General features: G+C 31.9%; 1 pseudogene; it reads right to left on the minus strand.

Moving 5' to 3' along the window:
- Nucleotides 1-8,259: 8,259 nt before the first annotated feature.
- LOC149576732 (transportin-1 pseudogene) lies at nucleotides 8,260-18,608 on the minus strand (annotated as a pseudogene).
- Nucleotides 18,609-25,467: the final 6,859 nt, after the last annotated feature.

A 25,467-nucleotide genomic window follows, 5' to 3' on the forward strand; every position in this document is an offset into this window, starting at 1 on the left:
TTTGATGAGAATAGGCACTTCCTCCACATAAATCATAAGTATCAAAGTACTGAAAAACCTCTTTTCAATGGGAAAAAAAGGACTCAATCAAAGCCATGAAGAATAACACCTCACCTATGGCAGTTGGAATATAATAGAATTTGAGGTTGTCAAGGCATCAATATTGACCACCTTCTAAAGGGAATAAAATGTTATCCCAGAGAATTTAGTAGGCTGCCCTACTACAAGAAGCTACAAATTATGCATTTGTTTGATACTATGCATGTTGGAAAGAATGTAAAAGAGACCCTATGGAAAGTATTGGATGGAAGGTATGACAAAAAAAAACTTTCCAAAATTTGTAGTGACATTCATGATTCCAATCATGAAATGAAAAATATCATTGAATCAAATAGAAATGGAGAATGAATTAATGCAAGTTCCCTTCCTTGGTTATTAATAGAGCAACAAAGTAAAGCCATAAAATAAGTCATATGAAAAATTAGATTTCCTACAGGATTTTCTGCAAATATAAGAAATCTCATATTCATACAAATAAAATTGAATTTGGCCTAGGGCTAAAAATGCATAATTGGCATACCTTCATCAAGGTAAGTCATGACATTTTGTATTTATAATATATTTGTGAATTTGCATTCAATTTTCATTGTATTATGTTCGAAAAGAATGAAATCATCAATTGACAATTGTTGTAGTATGTACTACCCTTATCGCTCCCAAAAAAATTTGACAATAATATCAAACAAGAAATATATGATCTTGCAAAATACATGAGATAAGTAGTAATATTTGTTCAATAGATCAAACAAGTAATATATTGTAAAGTCTCGTATTTATATATTTTTGTGTCTTGAATCCCTTGTAGGTAGTTGTTAGCTAAAGAAATCAATAAAGAAGATATAAAAATTAGAGGAAAAAAATTTGTCTAATAATGTATGAAATACAAAAGTAATTATCTTCAACTTTTTTCAATGCACAAGAACACTACCTCATACACCTAGTTGAGGAGATTGAATTGTGTGGACCTATACAACCTAGGTCAATGTGGATGGTTGAGAGACACTTGAATTTTTTGAAGGGTTTAGTTTGACAAAGAGTATGTCTTGAGGGTTTTATGATTGAGGGATATATGGTATACCAAATGCTAGTGTATGTTTCTCAATATCTTCCTAATCTTGCAGCAAAAACCCATATAGATTGCATCTGGGATCTTGACTCCATTAAATTTTTTGAAGGGGAGGACTTGGTAGGAATGATAGATTTAGGAAAGTGAAAGGTAATAAATTATTAGATGTTATTAAAGTTAATTAATTCTTAATCTTCAAAATAAATCTATTGTAGTCATCTATTTACTTTTTTACAACTACTAAAGAGTGGGATGCAATACATTTGTTTATTGCAAGAAATCAAGATTGGATGACATTATGGATTCAATGATGTCAACATTGTGGTCATAGATTAAAATGAGAATCCACATCTTCATTGGTTAAAAAAGTTCATTATAAAAAAGACGCCAGTGTTACACAAAAGGAAATAGATTTAGCACATGGTTTAAGAGATCGTCAAGTACTTATAAGTTTGTTAATCAACCGTATATTTTTGAACTCATGATGCAATAATTTATACATTTTTGACATTATTGTAGGTGAAATACCACAAGTCTATGTTATGCAATAAATATAAATTTTGCATCAAAGATTTAGATGACATGAAGAGAAATTGTGATTCTAGGATAAGTGCAATCTTCTAGGTGACCAATATTTCATCTATAAATGACTTACATCCTCGAGAATCTCAAAATTGATACTATGGAATTTTGGTTGATATGCTTGACTATGACTTTAATTCCTCCAAATTAGTTCTCTTCATCATTAAATGGTACAAACTATGACCCAATAAAAATGATCCTGATAGAACTATTATTGAGCACGAGAATGAATTTCCAATGATTAACGTAAGGTTATTTGAGCCAGTTGGGGATGAGCCCTTTGTTCTACCAATCCAATGTGAGTAAATATTTTACTTAGAGGTTCCACATAAACTAGGTGGGTCATTTTTTTTAGACATGATCCAAGGGGAAGGCTAACAAAGTATAATGAGATGCAAGAAGATATCAAGGAAGAGGAAGAAATGGATCACAACTGGGTGTTAGTTGATGATGCTCCCGATGCAAATGATGTTGCTATTGATCATGATGATGATGCTTCTACTGATCATGATGATGATGATGATTAGGAAGAGGAGGAGGATGGTGGTGGTGGTGGTGGTTGTGATGATGATGTCAACAATGACAAAGATGATTAGGATAGTGGTGGTGATGATGTCAATGATGATGATGATCTTGATGATGAGATGGATGAAGAATAATATCAATAACTAGGGAGGGGGAGGTGTTAGATTAGCTAACAAGGTAAAGAGCACTACAATGTTCTTTAAAATCTTTAAAGTCTCAAATTTTTTAAAATTTAACCCTTTTATTTGTTATTGTAGAGGACTTTCCTTTGCAAAGGACAACAAGTGCACGCCCAGTAGTGAGAAAAAATATTGATGACAACATGTTTATGCCTTTGTAACAATATAGGGAAGGACAAAAAACAAAAAAACAAAAAAGAAATGTAACAATATAGCTTTAAACTTCACATGGTTGGCCCCAATTAGTAGAGAATATTAAACTATTCTTGAAACGAAGTGAAGCTAAAATTTAACCTATGATTTCATGATAACTACCCATGTGAACCTCTTGGTTTCAGGTAATGCAGAAGGATACCATAGTCAAACTCATTGATTTATAAAATTTAGTTGTAGTGTCCAAAGTATTCAACAGAATGGCTTTCTATGCGATTGCCTCAAATTGTTCCTCTCTAAGGTATTCTATTGTTGAGATTATACTTACTAATGAAAATATGGTTTACAATGGGTGCAAGGCCTAATTTTGAATTAGATTTGTGTTTATCATATATTGTGACAAAATTATGATTGATGAGTAAAGGTTTGATTTTGAATCTTTTGAATGTGATTTGTGGGGATTATAAATGTATATTTTTAGATGCATATGTGGGGGCATATATCATAGTACAAGAAAGGGCTAGATCAAATGTCATTGTTGCATAGAGGGCTCTCATGGTTGAGAGCTCTCCCACTTAAGGTTTGTAGAGTGGCCAAATACCACAAGATAAAACAAATTTATGCTTATAGTGCTGGTTTTCTTTCCCTTATTAGGTAATCCACAATCCTCTTGTTTTGAGAAGGTTCTTGTTCTTGTTTGAAGTAGCTTTGAAAAGCACTGTATGACATGCTCCATGAGATGGAACAACAATAAGAATGAAATGTGATCAATGTGAAAAAATAACTACCAGTTTTTTATTTGTTGTCTAAACTTTAATGTTCTGTACATTTTTGTTCCTATAGTTTATATTTACATTTGAATATATTTAAATTAGGTCATGGGATTTTTCTTCTATCAACATATTGTATCATATTTTTAACTATCTATAATTGACTACTGGATAGATTATTTTGTCATTAAATCATAGCATTTGATCCTAAATTTATTTCTTTATTGAATAGCTCATCATGGCATCAAATCATAGAATTTCATTCCATAACTCATGATAATGATGAATTATAGAATTTGATTCAAATATTCCTAAAATAAAAAATCAAATAATATAATTCAAAATTCTCAAACAAAAATTATGAACTCTTAACACGAACATAAATAGATGGTCTTATTTTTCTAGTGATATAGAATGTTCTTGTTTACATTGTATATGGCCCTTGTAGTTTAGGATACATAGAATGGATTGGATTGCTTCAAGATCCATGCACTTTACATGTAGCTAGAACTAATTTCTCTTGCCGTTCACCAATTTTACTCATGGGTTTCCTTTGATTAATATATAATTTTTTTTGACTCATTTGGTGACTTGTTTGGTATTCTCAAGGTCCTAGCTTTGGCATTGGATACATAGCTGATTATTTGGTTAAATTCAAACTAATTGTTGAACTTTTTTCACAACGAAGACCAACACATATTTCACATTGTTAGATTCAAATAAGATTTAATTGCTTTAGTGATTTTGCTATTGAAAATGTATCATACATTATTTATGTCAAACAATCCTTGTGCCATTGTTATGTATGCAATTTCAAAACAAACAAAAAATTGTTTAAGAAAAAAATGGTAAAGGTTTGTCATGTGATTCAAGAGTGATCCCTAAAGAAATATAACAAATGAACAAACATGAGGCCTAATCTAATGAGAAATATAACATAATGTCATGCCCAAACTACGGGGCAAAAACACACATAATTTTTTTTATAAAAATTATTATAATGCTCACGTTGATAAATTGTGATCACATTTCAAGAAAATATTCTCATCATTACATCTTAAGTTACATATTATGAGAAGGCATACATCGTTAAAATCTGATGCTCTCGCTATTAGGTTGATATTGACAAAATTATGTTCTTACATTAACTTATAAAGATATGCGTAAATCACTTAAATAACAATGTTCATGAATATGGGTTAAAATTAATTGAAAATAATCTAATCAAGATCAACTATAAAACTCTTCGACATTTATCAATTTTCAATCTAAAAAGTCACTTAAAGAAAAAACACAATTTACTAAAGTTAAAACTGAATATAAATATCTAAAATTTATTAACTTTAAACATTTCAACTACTTTAACATAAGAATTAACTATCAAAACCCTACTAAAAATTAATTAATCAACTAACTAATTTAATTTACATTTAAAACTTACTTAATTAGAAGTATATTAAAAAAAAATTACAAGAAAAAAAAAAGCTCTTAATAAAACATATTCTAAACTTACCAACCCAACTTAACACACAACTAACATTAAAATAATAATTCAACTAACCTAAATTACTAACTAAATTTAACATAACTATCTAACTTTAATATAAACTAAAAACTAAAACTTATACTAAATTTTCTAACTAATCTAACCCAACTTTAAATCTTAATTAAAATTTAAAACTAATTAACTAAAAAAAAATGTTATTAGAGAGTACTACTAAAAAGAAAAATATATACACTAAAATTTTAACAATGCTAAAACTAAAACAACTTAAAAAATATTACTAATAATAAAAAAAAAACTTAAACAAAAACTAATATACTCTACTAACTTAACTAAACCTAACTCTAACATTAATCCTATTCCCCTACTCTACCACACCCCCCCTAATGTCACGTCAACTCTCATGCCATGCGCTTCCCCAAGCACTCAAATCCTGCGCGTTGCCTGAGTGTACTGACCTGCGTCAGTAATATCCCCCCCCAAGGAAGAGAAGCACAGGTTTAAATAAAAACAACACATGCCCAAGTTTTTAAAAAAAGGATGAGTTCTTAAAGAGGAAGGGAGATGGGACATAGTAGGCAGTGATGTCATCGTTCATGATGAATGTTGACTTTGCAACCCAAACTTTGCATCAAAACCTTTTTAAACAATCATTCCAAAACTGACGTCCAAGTTGGAAGAGATGGTTAAGAAATAAAGTCATAAAGTTTATTAGGTGAAAGGGAGATATTAAAGGTAAGGGTATAAGTTAAGAAGATAGTCTTCTAGGATATCCATTTAATTGCCCACAACTAATTTAGAGATTATTTAAATTAAAAATATGTTTTATTTTATTTTCTTAAAGAAATCAAAAGGAATATTTTCTGTCTCAACAATAGAATAAATTATTTCTCTCATACAATTTCCAGCATCATGTAGGTGGGTGTTTTGGAATTTTTTTTTTTTGTTCTCTTTTTTTTTGTAAATGAATTTCTCTTAGGGATGGTATGTAAAGTTAATTTAAGTTGGATAAAAATTTGAAAAGCTAACATATTGATAATATTACCCTAGAATTTTAATTCCTAAAGTTTCTTATGGCTTACAAAGCTAATAGTGCATCTCTTAAATCTATTAGATGATTAAGGTAGGGTTCAATACAATTTTCTATCACATCTAAAATAGATTAAACCAAGGACTAAATTTCTCATTCAATTCACACCTGAACTCATGTAGGAGCATTCACAGATCATACTTTGAGCAATATCCTTCCATCATTTATACAAGGGAGTAGAATTGAATGGATTTAAACATGAAGTTAATGATCATGTCACAACAATGCATGATTAAATTGATTTCCTAAACAAACTTGAATTAAATTATATCAACCATATCCATTATTTTATTTTTCTTAACATAATTTTCATTTTGAACATATAAGAAGACTTGAAAATTTGCTCAATTAAACCATCATCAAAACACCTTATTCCTGCTATGCATCCATCTATTTTGAAATTACGATTAAATCACAAGATAAACAATTTTACTCAAACACCAATTTTATTGGCAAACCTGATTCAAAGGCTCAACCAAGAAAGAATCAAGAAGAAAACTCGGCTTCATTGCCAATACAAAAAAGTTTCAATTACAAATTTCATAGGATATCAATCCCAATTACAACAATTTAATTGAATTTTCTTCATGACCCTCATCAAGGGATTCATAACGATTTCTGTAACACATTCAAGAACCATGGAGGGAACAGAATTCTGATTAGGTGACAACAAGCAAGACCAAGAACAATTCAACCATGCATATTCACACAAGGTTATCACTAAATGATTCACAATGAATCAACACTAGGGAAAGGTGGATTCTTCCAACTAGGAGAAGTCAAGCACAACACCAACAGATGCCCAATCGGGGCTATAAACTAAGAACTTCTTTTCTTCCATTTCAACATACCATAATCATACAAGGTTTGTGCTGACAGGTAGGGGCCCATAACACCCTACCCTTTCTCCCTCTTCTCATCCTAAGAAAAGACTCTACACTAGTTGGAGTCCGACTAAACAGACCTTTCCCAAAATTGGTCACTTCTGCCCTATCCAAGGGTGAGTAATACCAAAACTCCCATGCAAGAAAAAAACTCAAAATTTCAACATAAACATAAAAATAAATCATCCAAAATAATATGGTTTTCAAATCTTCCCAACATACCCACAAACATACAAACATTCAAACAACAATAAGGTAGCATAAGCATGAAACAAGAATGAAATCTGAACAAGGGAGATGAGAATTCCAACCTTCACAAAGAGGTAATGGAAATGAAAAAGTTTGAGTAGAGCTTTCCCCTTCCTTGTTTCAATCTTCAAGAACTCCTCTCTAAATGTAGAGATTGGGTAACAACCTCAACTAGTCCAAGAAAGGCCTCTAAATAAGCCTCAAACTCAACCACCCAAAAGGATCCATAACTTCTCCCACCCACTTACAATTCTAGAAACTCCTAACTCAATCCATACTATGGTTAAACACTAAGTGGAGGTGAGGTGAGGTGACTCAAGATAACCATTTGCAATTTTCGCACAAAGGAAAAATGAGACTTTTTGAGTGGCCTCAAAAGTCAAAAAAAGGGGCTTAGGGGTTGGAAAAGACCCCTAACCCATACCCATACCCTTTGGGTATAATAATTTCATGTTTTAAGTCTTAGGAAAAAGTTTTAGAGCCAAACAAAATCTAGGAATAAAATAGGACCATCTAACAACTCTAAGAATGCAGATTAAGCACTAATCTGGATTAAGGGTGACTAAACTTGATTAAGAACCCAATTAGAAAACTGACACCAACTTAAATCTGACCTAGGTCCAAAGGTTACACAACTAACCCAAATCAGTATACTGAAGAACATAAACAATTTATGAGTGTCAAGTGACACTAAAAGAACATAGTTACGAACACTAACATTCACTGAACATAGAAAGATACATACATACATCTCACAATACAATACTAGAATTATGAACGATCAATGTTTCCAAAATTAGCACATAGAGATCAGTTATGTTCCTTCATCAGTTTCCTCAACTAAAATATCTGCACACTCATTGCACACATCAGTAGTCTCGAAACTCACATGTACATATATACGTATCAAAAATTTACATAAATTGAAACATACATAAATCAGGGTTTCTTTCATCCTACTTAATTCTTAACCATTTAAAATATCCTAAACCAAAATATCAATCCTACATTTACCAATTTCATCAACATACATATACATAAAACATTAAACGACGAACTCAAATATCTGAAAATAGCATCACACAACATGTAATAATATGATATGTTCTAAGCATCAAATAATGTCTCAACATCTCGAATCGTGAGTATCGAAAAGATAAAGTAACAACTAAGGTTACGAAGGGTCAGGGCGAGGCCTCACATATAAATAATTTTCTTCACTTTTTCCAGCTGTAGTTTTGTGGAAACATTTAGGACATCAGCCAAATTTGGTTACAAATGCACTACATAGACTTTTGCAAAGTTACCAAGTAGCACAATGGCACTTTGACAAACATCAGTAGCCTCATCTCTATGACATTGTAAAAGAAGATTTCTAAAATCACTCCTTGTAACAAGACTTTCAATTCAACTTCCAAGGCCTTCAACAAGCTTGGAGAGCAAGTCTAGTGAGAAAAAAATAAACTCCTTATCATATGGGTCACCTACCTTTATAGGATCAACCTTTGCAATTCTTTTGATTCATATCAGGTTGATTGATCTCACAAATATAGGTTCAACATATTGAGTAAACACAAGACCCAATGCCTATGCTATTGCTATGAAATATTCAAGCAAAGTAAAATGATCCCTATCTGAATTTGAGTGTTGTTTCCATTTGGTAATTAGTGGAGGTATGAAAATATCAAGATATTTTTCCTAGTTGATTCCCCCCCTCCATCCACAAAATGTTCAAGTATACCAATCACATCATATACAATAAAAATATTTTTCCTTTGGTATTTAGCAAAGGCACACAAAAGGTGTTGTAAAATAAGCTCCAAATGTAGTGCCAACTCTCTTGCTAGCTCCTCTTCAAGGGTAGAAAAGGAAGAGAAAGAGACCTCCTAAAATCTCTCGTTGTTGTCTAAAATTCATCTAAGAAGACCAGTAACTACCTTAACAAAATATTCATGTCCTTCTAGATGACCTACAACCTAAACAAATCATTTATTATGCTAAGAAAGAGTCCAACATGTGACATTTCACTCCAAAAGATACTTGTCATCGAGAAGAGGCACAAAAAAAGAAACCATCGAGTTCTAAAACACTACATTTTCTCAAATTCCATGAATTGATAATATCTTCTTTCTCTTCTCCATCATAAGTTTCATATACCCCTTGTGCTTGTGAATAAAATAACTAGGTTTCAAATCTTGATCCCTATCAAAAACATTTTCATCATCCTCTGCACCAACAAGTGCCTAATCATTATTTGCATACACCATGTTTGACAATAGAACCACAATCAAGTGTGGAAGAAACTCCCTGTAATGAACCCATTTTGGGGGTCCATTGTTTGGTGCAACTTTCCTTCTAAAACCATCGAAACTTTATGAAACATCCAATGTTGTTGTCATTATCATTTCATTTCGTCTTATAATTCCTATTCAATTCTTCTATTGACATGCCTTCTATCTCCATGCAACTCGTGGCACTTTTCTCTATGTCTAATTGATTGGGAATCTTTGTATAATGATCCACATCATTTTTGTATTTTTGTTTCAATCTGTGATTATCAAAGACTTTGTCTTTCCTTATTACCCAATCTATGTACTGGTTGCTTATTACTTTACTATGTTCCTTTTCGATTGTAATCACTATAATTGGTTTCTGTTGTTGTATTATGTGAGATGTGTTTAGTCTGAACATCATTTCATTCAATTCATATCTTCCTTTGTGCAATTCAATCTTTAGCTATACTAATTTCCCAAGCTATGATTTTCTCAAGAACAGTGGTGTCACCCCTTTGAATGCTGATTACACATATTTTGCAATCCATATGTAATTTGTTTATTGCACTCACTAGTGCAAGTGTTTGGGTTGAAATTAACTACCAATGCTCACCTTATCCTTTGCTAAAGCTGATGTGGAGTCAGTTTTTTAATATTCATAATATGCTTCGAGAATGTGTTGTACATTATTCCTTCCTATGCATGCCTCTTAAATATGTCTATGGTGTAGCATGACCCTTCAAGAATTTTATATTTGATTTATAATGTCGATTGTGTTTTAGACTTGTGTAATGATTGTATAATCATATATTAATTTAATAATGATATTAGTAATATCATTATAGTATATTTTCTTTATATATTATCTATAATAATATTCATTTCTCATATTTAAGTAATATGTTATTTATTTTTCATATTTGTATTACAATGATATCATAATATTATTCTTCAATATGTTCATATAAAATACATTATAAAATTATTATTGTTATTTGATATTACTTATAATTAATATTATATATCTCGTAGATTATTATATTATATTATCATTGGTTATTAATAGTATATATATTCAAATGTGATAATATTTAAATATATTATAATCTTTATTGGTTTATAGTGTACTTATAATATTTATTTTTATTTATTTATTATTAAAATATATGTCAAAATTTGGGATATTACACTCCCTCAATACTTGTGGATGAAGATGAGCTTCACAAAATACAGCCCAGAATTCACATGACTTGAGAGAAACTTCTTCATCAACATCCTAATTTGTTTGCAACATAGATACAATTACATTTTTCATTTAGGGCTGTAGGAAATTAGGTTGACCCTTAAGGAGATGAACCAATGCAACACATACCAATTTCCTCACTTCAATAGCCAAATCATGAGAAAGAGTAAATAGGCCCTAAATATACTTATCCATAGATAATAGAAATATTTTAGGCATAAGCTCAATATACTAGTTTATAGAGCTAAGTGTCAGTTTCTTGAGAGAAACATATGGTGATCTAGGAAAAACATATGGTGACTAAAAAAACATATGTAACTAAGAGAAACATATAATGACTGGAAAAACTAAAATTTTTTCCAAGAGGAGCCCTATTGCTTGCCTATAATATTCCTTATCTTGTTCAATAAGATTTTGGACTGATTTCTTTAAATTCTAATGAAGGATACTTCTTGCTAATAGATACTTCACTTAGATCACAAATTTGGAGCTTGCATGGCTAATATTGATGATATACTACCTATGTAAGACTGATAATTGATATTCAAATCAGCAAGCATGAATTTCATCAATTGGACATAATGGAGTATCTCTTCCTATTTTTATATGATTGTAATGTCCCCCTTTGGGATCTCTTTATATTTTGTCTTGTATCATGAGCTTTTTAATTTGTATGGTGTAATTATTGATTCTAGATATACAGATTTGTAAAATCCCTTATACAATTAACTTGTTTTGTTAATTATGTTACTTAGTGTCTTGTTTCATCATACTTGTCATCTTAGATATGGATGTATAATCTTGGCACAATAATCTAAGGTGTTATCTAATATATTGTAATGTTTCCACTCAAAATTGATCCAGATTTAATTTTGATTTTAGAGCCATGATATTCAATAAGTATGTTATTGGCTGGATTAGTTATTCAATCTCATAACAATTTTTTCCCCTTATTGAGTTATATTTTTAATATTCTTTGTCTCCCATAAGTTCTCTTTATTCTTGTAAGATTTTTTACCTAATAACTTCATGGTTGTGCCTAATACTATCCTAGACATATGAAAGTTTTAGGTTTCTGATAGCTCATTCTACTACTCACTAGACATATAACAACATCTTAATTTTTTAGTTTTTATAATAATGCAATAATCCATTGCAATTGTGACAACTTTTCCAATGGGTAGCCATCATTTGAATGACATTTTCGTCACATGTAGTTGCAATTGTGATGATCACTACCAATAGATGGTGATCACTCTAATGGCATTGCCATTAGACACTGCCACCATTGTGACATACCTTTCGATGGATGCCCCTCGAGCTTGCAACAATGTAGTCGGAACTACATTGACTTTCTAAAAATGCATGTCATCTTAGTTGCGATGATAAAACATCGATAATACAACTGCATGAAGAGGAAGTCTTCACCCCATTTTTTCCAAATTATGACAACTTTGTCCATTGCCATTACGAAGGATGCCCTTGCCATCATAATTTGTGATAGAAAAAGTCTAACACTTGTCTGACAGGGGCCAATTTTTGTTACTATCGCTCAAATGATAGGTGGCCATCACATTTTGGGCCCAAATGTAGTAGTGGAAAACCACCAATGTAACTAGTTATGACTTTTCACTCTTCTGAAGTGAGTCTTGTTAGGTGCCAACCTTGTTAAAGGTTACAACACACATGGTTAAGTGTGACCCTTTTAGAAGATTTGAATCACCTTATTAGGAGTGGTCTTGTTAGAGGTTTTCAGATAGTTCAATCTAGAAATGCCATCTTGTTAGAGGATTTTTACAATGACTTTTAAGCCAACTTTGTGAAGAGATTTATTCATTGCTAAAACTGTTAGAAAGTAACAATGATCAAATTGATTGATGAAGAAAATGACTTTCTAGATTTTGATCATTGTTCTAGTTTATCCTCTTGATCCTTCCTAATCAAAATATTCTTTCTATCTTCGTCTTCTAGCTTGGATGCTCTATCCTTAATCATATACCCTTCTTATTTCGCTTCTTTCAAATTATTCTATATTTCTTACTTCAACCATAACTTGACCTTTCATATATATCATACTCAATGTCAAGTTGACTTGAATACCCTTTCATAAAAATTATTGACATCCATTTAGTCAGCTTGTATTAACAATTTAATTGACAAAAGTAATCTGTTGATAGTTGGATGAGCCACTCAGTTAGTATTGAATTCCTTTGATAATAGACAAAACTTGGTTATAATAATTGTCCTCATTAACAAACCAAACTCAATTTATACTAACTTCCTTTGATGACCAATTGAAACTTGGTTCCTTCTAAATTATGCTCAGTTGATACTGAAGTCTTCTATAGTGCTCAAGTGAGCATGGCTGACACTAGTCATGCTCGGTTAGCATTTGATATTTGTGTAACATCAATGACAATATATAATTGAATAGTTGTTTTCAATAGTTTCTTTGGGAACAAATCCTAGTTAGGTCTATTACACATGACAAAACACGAAAATTATATAATAATAAGGAAATTAATATACATATATACATACACTGGATGACACATATATAATATGTAAATAATGCATACGTACAATGCATGAAAAAGATATAATATATGTAAATGAACGTTTTTCACACACACACACAGATATATATATATAGTTGGACTAACTACCAATGTTCCCCTTTGGGATTCATGACATGGCTTAACTACCTCCTGTGTTCTATAAGTCTAGTGATTGTATCAGACATTGATAAGTTGATTTTTTGGTGCAATAACAACCTTAGCTTGTAACAAGTGGTATTAGAGCTTGGTCATAAGTTTGAATCTCCTCAAGTAATGTTGAGGAGGGGGAGGGGGATTGTTGGACTAACTATCAATCTTCCCCTTTGGGATTCATGAAATGGCTTAATCTCCTCCCATGTTCTATAAGTCTAGTGGTTGTATCATGCATTGATAGGTTGATATTTTGGTGCAACAATAACCCTATCTTGTAACACACACACACACACACACACACACACACACACACAAATCTATACACATATACATATATATGTATGTTTGTGTATATGTATATGTATATGTATATATATGTATGTATATGTATATACATATATGTACACACACATGTATGTATGTATGTATGAAATTATTTTATACAAAATGTGGGACATATCATCTCAAAATCCTTACAAAATCTATATAACTACATACAATATGGCATATACCATCTCAAAATGTGTCATTTGATGTCTCAAAATAAGATATAACTACAAATACACTGGCGGATCATCAAAATGGAGCCTCTTCAAAGTAATGTTTGGCTCCAATGCATCCAACATGAATACAAAAGTGAAACCCCATATTAGAGTACTTAATTTATATGGTTTCTACAAATAAAAAATAAAAGCTCATACTCTTAGTCAACAATTTTTAAAATTGAATTCTGTTGTACCTTGCCTCTTTGTCTCCTTTTGTGGGCAAGAGTCCTAACATATGTCCTTGGTAGCAAAGGGACAACAGAACCAATCTCACCTTTCACTCGCATATGTTTAAAACCATAAGATTTATCTAGGGGTTATACTATTAAATTTAAAATCCTTAGTAGTAGAAAAATATATTATCAAAATAATTGAACTAACATTAAAACTTACTTGTGGTGAACTATCTTCATGCAATGTCACTTGGGTCGACAATGATACAAAGCATTGGTGTTGTACCTCTCTACAGCTAGGGGTTACCTAGAAAAAAAAAAAAAAAAAAGATAATTCATACAATCATGAATTGATCATGGATATACTTGATAGTAAAATAAAAACAAAAAAATTTATAAATATATATATATATATATATATTGGGGCTATCACTATAAATTGAGACATTTGTGGCTTTATGTTGGCAAACTAGTATCTTGATATTATCAAAAACCACCCTATATCAAAAAAAATATGTAAATTAAAATGTGTATATATACATGATAAGTATACATATGCATAAAAAATCTACAATACTTGATTACCATCCCATTTTTCATGCTTGACGCATGGACCCCCTCGCATTGTCCCCCAATGGAAGTTGATAAAAGCTACACTTGTATGTAATACCAATTAGAAGACACATGTATATACTATTATAAAAAAGGAAACCAATTATTATATTAAAACATATGTACCATGGAAGTTTCAAGGCCAAATGAAATGATTGAAAGCATGGACCCCTCCACATATGCCATCTCCTACTCTATCATCAACTAAGTGGGAAATCATTATAAGTAAGTTCTACTAAAAATATGAATGTTTGAAATTAAATACAACATGAAAAATAAATTTTTAGTCTTACTATAACTATAGGAGTTCATGGTTTTGTACGCCCTTCCTTATCTCTTGGTTGATGCACCTCTCCATGAGGTGCTTCAGGTCCTCTAGCATCCTATTTTGTATCATGCACCTTGAATACATAGTCATTTGCATTAGTATCATTCAAAGGACCTAAGTAAAAAGTCTTGGGCATAATGAAAATATGGGGTGCACAAAAACTGTGAACTCATGGAGGATGTGGAAGGGCCAAAATCATCAACACAAGGAGGAAAAAATGTTGCACTCTATCCAACTAGTAGATTGTTTAACGTTTGAATTTCTCTAATAGTATGTGAGTTGTAATCAACATTAATATTAGGATGTTTCACTAAAGGAGGGGGTAAACTATCATGGGGAAATATGTGAAGGATTTCACCTAGTGTGCCCATGGCATCTCCTGAGGAGCATAAGTAAGCCTAGACCTTGGTTCAATATCATGCTCCAATAGTTTTCCTTATGACCATGCACAAACCTAGCATACAATTTTCTCAAAAAATATATTGGGACATCCAAATTATTGTGGGGTGGTCTATCAAAAACTATCCACTAGCAGACCCAAAAGTGCTCATGTATTGCATCATTTTTACACCACTTAGTTATCAACTTGGCTTTGTTGGATCAAATTTTAACCCTATTTCTAGATCCACAAATTTTTTACATATGTCATGTTTAGTTATATTTAGGTTCATAAACTGGTCATGATCAAGCTCATTGTTAAACTATGTGTGTATGAAATTGCACCAAAGAAGTGCAACATTATGTTACTTTGTAATTGTCTCCATATTTTCAATAATAAAGTTCAAGGTGGAAAATATGGGATTCACTATGGGAACATTGGCATATGTAATTTTAAATCCAATAAGATAATGCATATTTTCTCCTATAAGATCCTCTAAAGTCAAGGGTTTAGGATTGGTTGGTCTTCTAGAGGTGGAGGATTGTTTTAAGGTGGTTGCATATTTTTTGCAAGATTATTTGGAGGTTTTTATATATATTTTTGAGTCCATTTCTAATTACAATAAAAATAAATATGTAATTACAACCACTTTTTAAAAATTCTAAACAAAATAAAACAAACCCTAGTTTTTATCTAAAAAACTACTGTTTCATTTTAAAAACATCAAATAGCAATTTTAAAAAAAAATTGAACATACCTATTGAAAATTGAAAGAAATTTTCTATGGGAACAACATATATCTGATTTAACATCATATATTTGATAGGGTTGTGTTTCTCAAGTTTTCATAATAATAAGTGAGAAATTTAGTCTGTAGTTAAATTGTAATTACAAGTAAAAAATGGATAATTGATATCAAATCATATATCTAACTAGTCTTGTTCTTTGACTTTTAGTTTGGCCAAATGTACTAACACCCATGTCCACTAAAAGGTCAACATGTTTTTTAGTGCACTTTTTGATGAGTGAATTTTTTTTTTTCTCATTGCCACTTTTTGGCATACTATGATCCTACACATACTTGCATATGAAAATGGACATAGTTTTTTTGGGTGTGCTTTTGAGCCTAATTATTTAGTGTGCTAATCTATAATTTTCTAGTCTTAGTTAACTTGTCTAGGTTCTTGCCTTTCTTTTGTAAGTCAGGTGGTTTTTTATTTTTGATAAAGAAAGTAGCAAGAGGGTGTTGACTCATGGGACAAACAACCTAGACACTGCTAAACATTAACAACACCTAATGCCACACAACAAGAAAAATAGAACCTAAGGTCTACCTATATCAAATACAAAGTTCTAAATGTGACAACACCACCAACCATGGTCTACAATATTAAAGATGATCACAGGAAAAGCCCCCATACTAGCTGCATTTTTTAACTAAAAACAAGAACAAGGGAGCTAGGTGAGCCTGTTAAAACTAACAAAAATCACTGAGTCACATGAAGGAAAAAAAAAGGGGAGACAAAATCATCCTAAAAAATCCTAGTAACCAACCTTAGGCCACCCAATAGCCTATCCTTATTTCACCATCATAGCCAAAGGTCTAAATCTTCCAAATATTAGTGCTATCACTACTAGTAGCCCAACTATCATCTCCTTCAAAATAGATCACCTCACACACCAGAATCACAAGTGTGGACTCCATCTCTTTAGGAGACAATCTCACCATCAAAAAGATCATGAAGGAAGAAAATGACACACTCCAAGTCTTTCATCTAGGAGAGGACATATTTCTCTTAAACAAGAGGAAAAAGGGAGCCTTTTGATATAGTAACAACTTACCCAATGAAGGGGGGGCCCATACCTAAACCTGTGGATCAGAGGTACAAAAATACCAGTCAAAATAAGTCAATATCATATCTCATAAACAATCTAAGCTTCTTCTCACCACTTGGTCACTCATCCACACCAAAAATATATTCATTAACTAGTTGAATCCCTTGGATAGGAATAACCTCTCCATATCAATTCTAAAATTTAACATGAAAGCATAAATTTTGGTATAGAAATTGACTCCCCAAGAAAAAAGAAAGGATGCAAAGCCCAACTGTCCTTCATAGCTCCCTTTCACCTCTATAGAAAGGGATCCCACCTCGATAGGGCAAAGGGGAGGGATAAAAAGTTTAGAAAGGACTGCCACTGAAATCCCCCAACCTTTTAGGTACTGGGATCAGTAGAGGCCATGTCCAATTTTCCAACAACTTCACCTGCAAAGTATATCATCCCTTTAATACATGACATATCCACATCCATAGGATTAGAGTGTCAAAGTAGAAAAAGAGATCCCTCATGCCAGAGAACCTCCAAAAGATGCCACAAGGGTGAAAGGAGAAACCTAACCTCTATAAAAGTCTCCAAGGGTAGAATTAGAGAAGATATCAAAGTCCACCAAATAATAAAAACTAAGAAGCCCATGACTCTAAAATGGGGAAGAACCCTTGAGAGAAAATATTTACTTAACCAAATACAACTAAGAGCCAAGGAAGGCCCTTTTAAACCACCAACATCACCTAAAACCCTAGAGGATAACCAAGGAACAAACAAGCCCAAAAGGAGACATGAGCATAAAAATTTGACATCCTCAATGAACGGAAAATACCTAGATCACCATGGGTATTCAAAGCCATCAAAGTAACAACAAAAGAGAAATAATCTCACCAAAACCCTCACACTTGGAAACACACAAAAAATATAACCGAAGGAGAATCTCAACCAAAAATGGGCCAAGGCCTCAAGTTCATATTAGACTCATAAAATTTCTAAAGCCCAAAGATAGAGCCAAAAGAGAAGTGAGCTCAAAAATTCTAGTCAAAATAAAACAACATTACTTCCCAAAAGAGGAGACCAATCAATAACACATCCCCAAGAGGTAGAGATAGTGATGCAAACCAAGTTTTTGAACCCAAAAAGCATAGTGGGTATCAATAATAGAGAACTCTAGCTACCCAGAAAAGCCACCAAATCTACCAAAGATAGACCTCCCTATAGGAGACTAAGGAGGAAGAGAATTATTGCACCAAAAAAGCCTCTCTCCTATGAAAGCAATAGGGACCTAAACTACCATATCACATGAAGCCGCTGACAGTTTAAAACTGGATGCAACACCCCAAAGGGAAACATACCCTGAAAATCCTTTTCCTCCATCTTGGTCATCCTCTTTTGATTCCCCATCTTTGTCACCTTTGCTTGAATCCCCAACTCCATAAAATCCCTTTCCTCCATATTTTCCTTTTAAATTTTGTATTCTATCTATGATCTTTTGTAACTAGGATCAATGCCACATCCCTACGAATCTAATTAAACGCATACATGTATAAAAACTATGTATATTTCTATGTTAACTATTAAAAAAATCAAATTAATGATTATGATTTTCTTACTTAGACTCCAAACTCTAAAAATAACTCAGAATTACTATAAAGCATTCAAATAAAAATTAAATATATAGAAGCCAAATTTTACAACCTCATTTCATCCACTTTATGGATAAAAAATTCAATGGATATCAAAAAGAGAAAAATATCCCAAGTAACTCAAAGGAACTTAGAGAGTATAAGGAAGAGAAAATCTAGTTGTTCATGTCCTATTGATAAAAATTATTCAATTGAATATTGTCATTGTTGTTATACAAATATTATACTCTAACTGAGCATTTCTAGTTGGAACTGAGTTCAGAAGACTCCAGTTTTCATTGAGAAAAAGTTTAGAAGAAGAGAATTTCAAGAATTCCTAGTAAACCAAGTCAAGTTGATTACCAAAATAGTTCAGTGGTAACTGAGTGACCCAGTTTTAGCCCACCTTCAATATATTGATTTTATCCATTTTTTGGTTTATGCAAACCAACTTAGTGGATGTTATTTTTTTATTTGAAAGGTATCCAAGCTGAATTGACATTAGATTTCATATATATATAAGGTCAAGTTGTGGATTAAATATGAGAAAGTGATGAAGAAGATAAGATGCGAAAAGAGAAGGATATCTGATTTAGAGTAGAGTATACAAGTTGCTGCAAAGAATATTCTAAGGAGTATCTAAAGGATAAGCTAGAACAATTATTTGAATATGTAATCTAGTTGCTTCATAAATTAGGTCAATAATTGTTACTGTTGGGCGGTCATTTTGCACGAGGTCAACAACAGGAATCTATTACACAATTCCTCTCTTGAAAAGCTAAGCTCTTTGGGATCAACTCCAAGGTTCAGTATTTGTCTTGTGACGTACCAAAATCTTCTCAGTTGAAGATAAATGTGATTGTTCACAAGGAGGCCTTTGCTAGTTCTGATTATAATCTTGAAATAAAGTATATATATTTGTTGTCTCAAAATCACACACAAAAGAACAATATTTTTGTATTTTCTAGCTTTTTTAATGAATGAAACCTAACAGTGCAACTAAAATGAGTTCCCATTCTAACAAGGGGTTAGCAAAGAAAATAAAGAAACTGAAAGAAAATAATATGAAATTGAAACTCTAAATGGACATAAGCTACAGAAAACAACATGTTGTGAGTTAAATTTTTGAAGAAATTGGTAGGAAACCAATGAAAATAGGAGCAACGCTTCCTAGAATCCACTAATGCAATCGTCGGTGAGAAACTTTAACAATCGTATGATATTTCACCTTTCATCGAATTGCAAGGCCACAGAAAGTATGCTTATGTGAGACAAAAGGCTATGCAGACACAATTTGATGATCTCTTCTCAAGCTCATTATGTTAGTGGAATTCATAAATCTGTAGTAAACACAAGAACTAAAAGATCACACAACCTAAAACAATGCAATAAACTTTTGGCTCAATCACAATCTCATGAATAAAATTCACAAAATAATGACACATTTAGGCAAGAATCACTACACTCCAAATGCAAGCACCAAAAGCATAATTTTATTACATAATAATGGTGGCCCTTTTTACATTTTATAATGGGGTATTTATAAGAAATCATCTTCTCAATTTGTGTTGAGAGTGAGAGATATCTTCATGCAATAAAATGCTTTTAAAACATTAAAACAAACTAAATATATACAGACTAATAATTAATCTAGTGCTTAGAGGGACTCCATCCATATTTTTTTCATTAATTGGATGCATGAGCCCTTTACATGTCCAAAACAAAGAAAACATGAGAGAGAAAGTAGGAGGAAGCCTTTAGTCGAAGTAGGAGCATTTGGAGGTGCCAAAAATAGAAGTTGGTCCTTTACTAAGCATGTGTTGAAGTTAAACTATCGTCACAATGTGTTCCTATTGCATGGAAAGCACTATTTTTGGAACAAGTAGTTAACTGTCGGTGCACCTTTGACTATAGAGCTATGAACCTGTGCACCTCGGAAGCTCAATTCACCAAAAAATCAAAGTTCTCCATTTTGAAAATAGTTTCTAGGTTTTTCTCAAATGAGATTTTAGATCACTTTTTGTGTACATACTTTGCCCCTTTTTGATGATTTATACCCCCTTTATAGCCAATCACTTTCATAAACTGGAACTCCTTCTACTTCTTCAATCTAAAATCCCAAGGCATTTGTGTTAAATCTTTTCATTAATAGCTACATAAGATGAGGAATCTATTTCGCTTCATGGGTCCAACCTCTGTATCTTCAACCTTTGTCTTCTCTCCAACTACCCAATCCTTCCTAGCAAGAAACCAAGTGATCCAGATTATCCAAAATGATCAAATGTTTGAAACTTTTTCATATTTTTTAGCAAGTTTTTCTAGGCATTTTTAAATGGCGTTTTCAAATATCTTCTACTCAAAATATCAGGTTGAAAATTTCATCGATCCCTAAAATTGGGTAGCTAAAGGCTCACTATATTAGGGATTGAAATTAGATCTTCAGTTCTTCTTTCCAATTGTGTAAACAGATTTGAATTTTGAGCTCTAGGTCAAAAGTTATGACCTCGACAAGTTAAGGATGCCTTTTTTTTACCTACAAAAAGAAGAAAACATTAGTCTAGAGAGATAAAAATGCTTAATTAAGAAAAACACTAATGATGATAAAGAAAAGAAAAAGAAAGAAAAACCCTGTTAAAACACCTAAAAAAATACTTAGCACCTCTGAAAGAAACATTTTGGCGCACCTCTAGGTGCATCCCCTTTTTTTAATATATTTTTTGACGAGGTGAGCGGGGGCGTGTGTGTTGCATGGCATGAGCAATGCGCACGTGAAGTGGAGCAAATGCATGACACTTCATGGGAGTGAATGCATAGCACTTCACGGGCACACGCGTAAACGTGTGGTGCTTTGAGAGAGCACCCACGGACGACGCTAACACACAACACTTTTGGGTGTGTGTTGTGGTGGGAATGCACTACACGTGACGCTTTGTGTGCATGTGTGTTGTAGTGCAAACATGTTGTGTGCAATGCTTTGGGCATGCACATAGTAGTGCAAATGCATAGCGCTTTGTCTTTTTCAATTTTTTCATCCTTTTGAAATTTTTGTTTTTTTTTTTGTGTTTTTCTAATTTTTTATTTTATTTTTTTGTGTTTTTTGATTCTAACACTTTTTATCAACTCTCAAACTTGTGAGTTCGGGAGTCTGAAAAAAGTAGGGGGTCCCCATTCCTAGTGAGGAATGGGGCATGTGTTGTGAGACCACAATAGTTACTCTCTAAGAATTATAGTACTGAATAAATTTCTTAACAGAGTTGACTTAACAGTCATTTTTGTAAATCCTCTAACTAGGTAGCATTTCTATATTGAAGTGTCTTAAGACCTCTAACAAGGACACACCTAATAGGGTGATTTAAATCCTTTAACAAGGTCACACCTAACAGTGTGTTTTTTAACCTTTAATAGGGTTGGCTCCTAACAAGGTTCACTTTAGAAGAGTGAAAAGTTGTGACTAGTTGCATTGGTGGTTTTCCCAAATTGGGTTTCCATGTTAAATCTTGGTTTCTCATTTGTTTATGTTATTTTCTTACTACTTCATATTTCTGCAACTAAGCTACTAAAGGTTAATACACATCAATATATCAAATTGTTTTGTTAACCAAGTTACAATGAATATCTAGTTCTAATTGAGCTGTGAGTTTAAAGGAAGTTTGTATTAACATCAACTAAGGGATTTGGAATTGTTTTAGTGGTAACTAATTCATTCCCTCCCCTCTTAGTTACTCCTCTTATACTTCCAACACATCCCTCACTATGAAACTTAATTCCAAAAAATAAGTTCTTCTAACTAAAAATCTAGAAGTCAGCTTCTAAGGAATATTACTTTCCAAGAAAGGTCAATTTGTAAAGGTAGTTTTCTGGACAAATTTTAAAGTAGATGATATTTTAGTCAACCTACACACACAGATATTCTTGAAAGGAGATTGTTGAAATGAAGAAGATTGATGAAACCTATCATGGAAAAATCTTTATTTTTGTCACTGATGTCAAACCTGCTACTTGTTGGTGAGATAATTTCTTACTTTGGTCTGAATTCTATCATTTGATTGATTAATTAAGAGGATTTGAAAAGAAAGAATAACAAGAGGACCTAGAGAAAGGTTGAGTTATATGGTGTATAAAAGGAGAACTAAGACCAAGCAAGACTTTGATGATATAGTGTATTGTTTATCTACTTAAGGCTATAATGAAAGGATACTTGAAAAAAGACTAAAAGATGACTAAGTAAAGAAATGTATCTGCCAAGTCCAACAGAGAAAATAGTGAAAGCCAAGCAAGTCAATGCAGGCCGAGGAGAAAGTTAGTTGAAGATGAGAAGTAAGTTTAGTATGTGTTGAAAAAAGAGAAATCTAGTAGGTGCCAAGTAAAGAAATCTTGGTATGTGTCGAGCGTTAGAAGATGAAAGTGGCAATCAAGTGAAACTTAGTGTATGCTGAGAAACCTAATGTTGATCGAGCATTAGAAGATAGTTTTTACTGAGAAAATAACATATTGTTGCCTAGTGCTAGTAAAATGAGTTTGATCAAAGATTTGACAAATTTGAGCCAACAAAGTTGATTTCTTGAATTGGGTGAAGCATGTGGAAGATAACTATGATGAGCTAGTGGCATAGAATTCAAGATAAACCATTTTGAGACAAATTCAAAGAGGATTGTAGGGGAAGTTTCTAGAAGGAACAAAAATGGAAAGATTAGAATATTCAATGAATCTAACCTAATCCTAGAATGGACGATTTTGGTTAAGCGACAAAATGTATAAATTCTCTATATAAGGAGATAATAGGATATAAGCAATTTTTCATAGTGTGAACCAGAGAAAGAAAAGGTATCTTGTGGTGTTGCTTCATTTGGTGGTCGAAGGGATGAATCTATAGATGACATACTAAGCAAGAAGGCTTAAGGAGGTGAAGGTTTGAAGGGTGAACAAGCTGTCAGAGATAGAGGAGATTGAATGCCAAGAAATATGGAGGATTGAATGTGAGATCTATAATCTGCAAGTGATTTATTTTTGTTAACAAATCAAGTCCTGATGTTACTTTCTAATAATTGTATCAGTCTAGATAAATCCTTTGGACTAAGGTTGATCTAACAGTCATGACTAAATCCTTTAACAAGGTGACATTCTAATGGAGTGTTCTAAAGTCCTCTAACAATGCTCACTTCTAACAAGGTGATTGAAATCCTTTAATCAAGCTCACATTTAATAGTATGCATTGTAACCTTTAACAGGGTTGGCTCCTCACAAGGCTCACTTCAAAAGAGTGAAAGTTGGTAGAATATTACTAGTGGTTTTTCTCAAACTGCGTTTCGACATAAAATCCTTGTGTCAAAATCTATGATTGATTTTATGGTATTGCATGTTTACATTTCTACAAAGTTATTTTGACCTAGGATAACAATAAAGTTTAAGATATTGAATAATCAATGCATGCATAAGTACAAGTTGAAGTATTGAAAATTTCTTATTTGTACATTTGGACCTTGGATAGTTGATTCACACCATACCCCCCCCCCCCCACTTCTTAGTTATTCTAAAAATTCAAACTTATATATACTTCTATTAGAAATTTGATTTAGGTAAAGAACACATGAGTGGACAAACATATTTTCTTAAACTTTTTAAAAAGTAATTAATGTCAAAGTTTAGTTAGATTATTTATATAGGTAGATAAATAAAAGTTCTAGTATGAATTTTAAAAATATTTAAAAAAATATTTTTGGTAACCATAACTAAGTAAAAATATTATGTTTTTCTACAATTATGGCTAATAAATCTTAGAATTTGCCACAATTTTTGAAATTTTAAATTTTTTTTTGAAAGTGATGAAAGCTTTTGAATGTGTATATTCGTAAGGAAATGAAATATATTATCTACAGAAAATTAATAATAATTTAGATTTAAAATTATAGCAAGACATATATACACACATACACATACATATACATATACATATACATATACATATACATATGCATATACATATCGATAAGATGCCAAAGCCAAGAATAATTATGTGTTGTAGGCTCTTGCCTTATAATGAGACATTATTTTATTTCTAGAGAGACTTGATATATATTTGATAGATTATTTTCATTTTATTAAATCTAGTATAAAAAAAATTTAGCTTCATGCATAAAGTATTGAGTTCTTTAAAGATAGCATTAAAAACTAGTTTTCCAAAAAAAATTTAAAAAATCAGCACTCATACTTGCCTAAATTTAAGAAAATCATGAGGCATTTTTTTGAGGGAATGCATATTTGATCTAAACTATTAGCACCTTTTCCATCAAAATCTAAATACAAGCTATATATGAAAATAGACTTCCATTGCCACTATTTGATCCATTATAACCATACTTGCTTTTATTTTCCAACTTTTGTGAAATGAGTTTGAGAAAAGTCTTCATTCTTTTTATGAAATGAAAATCTAGTGGGGGAGATTGTTCAAAATTCTTTATAGTCTTTGACTACTATATGAATTATAAATGTATTCACAAGGAGACAAAAGATGCATAAACAATATGTACCACACTTGATATATCTTGGGAAGAACCATTTCAAGAGGAAAACCCCACATTCTAAAGACATAGTACATTGTAGTCTAGTAAATTAATGGTTACAATACAATATCAAAACATATCATTTTCATAAGGAGTCTACAACTTACAACATAGATTCTAAATCAATTT

The sequence above is a fragment of the Cupressus sempervirens genome, chromosome 1, assembly GCF_028749045.1.
Source record: "Cupressus sempervirens isolate cs-2001-9-10 chromosome 1, ASM2874904v1, whole genome shotgun sequence".
Classification (NCBI taxonomy): domain Eukaryota; kingdom Viridiplantae; phylum Streptophyta; class Pinopsida; order Cupressales; family Cupressaceae; genus Cupressus; species Cupressus sempervirens.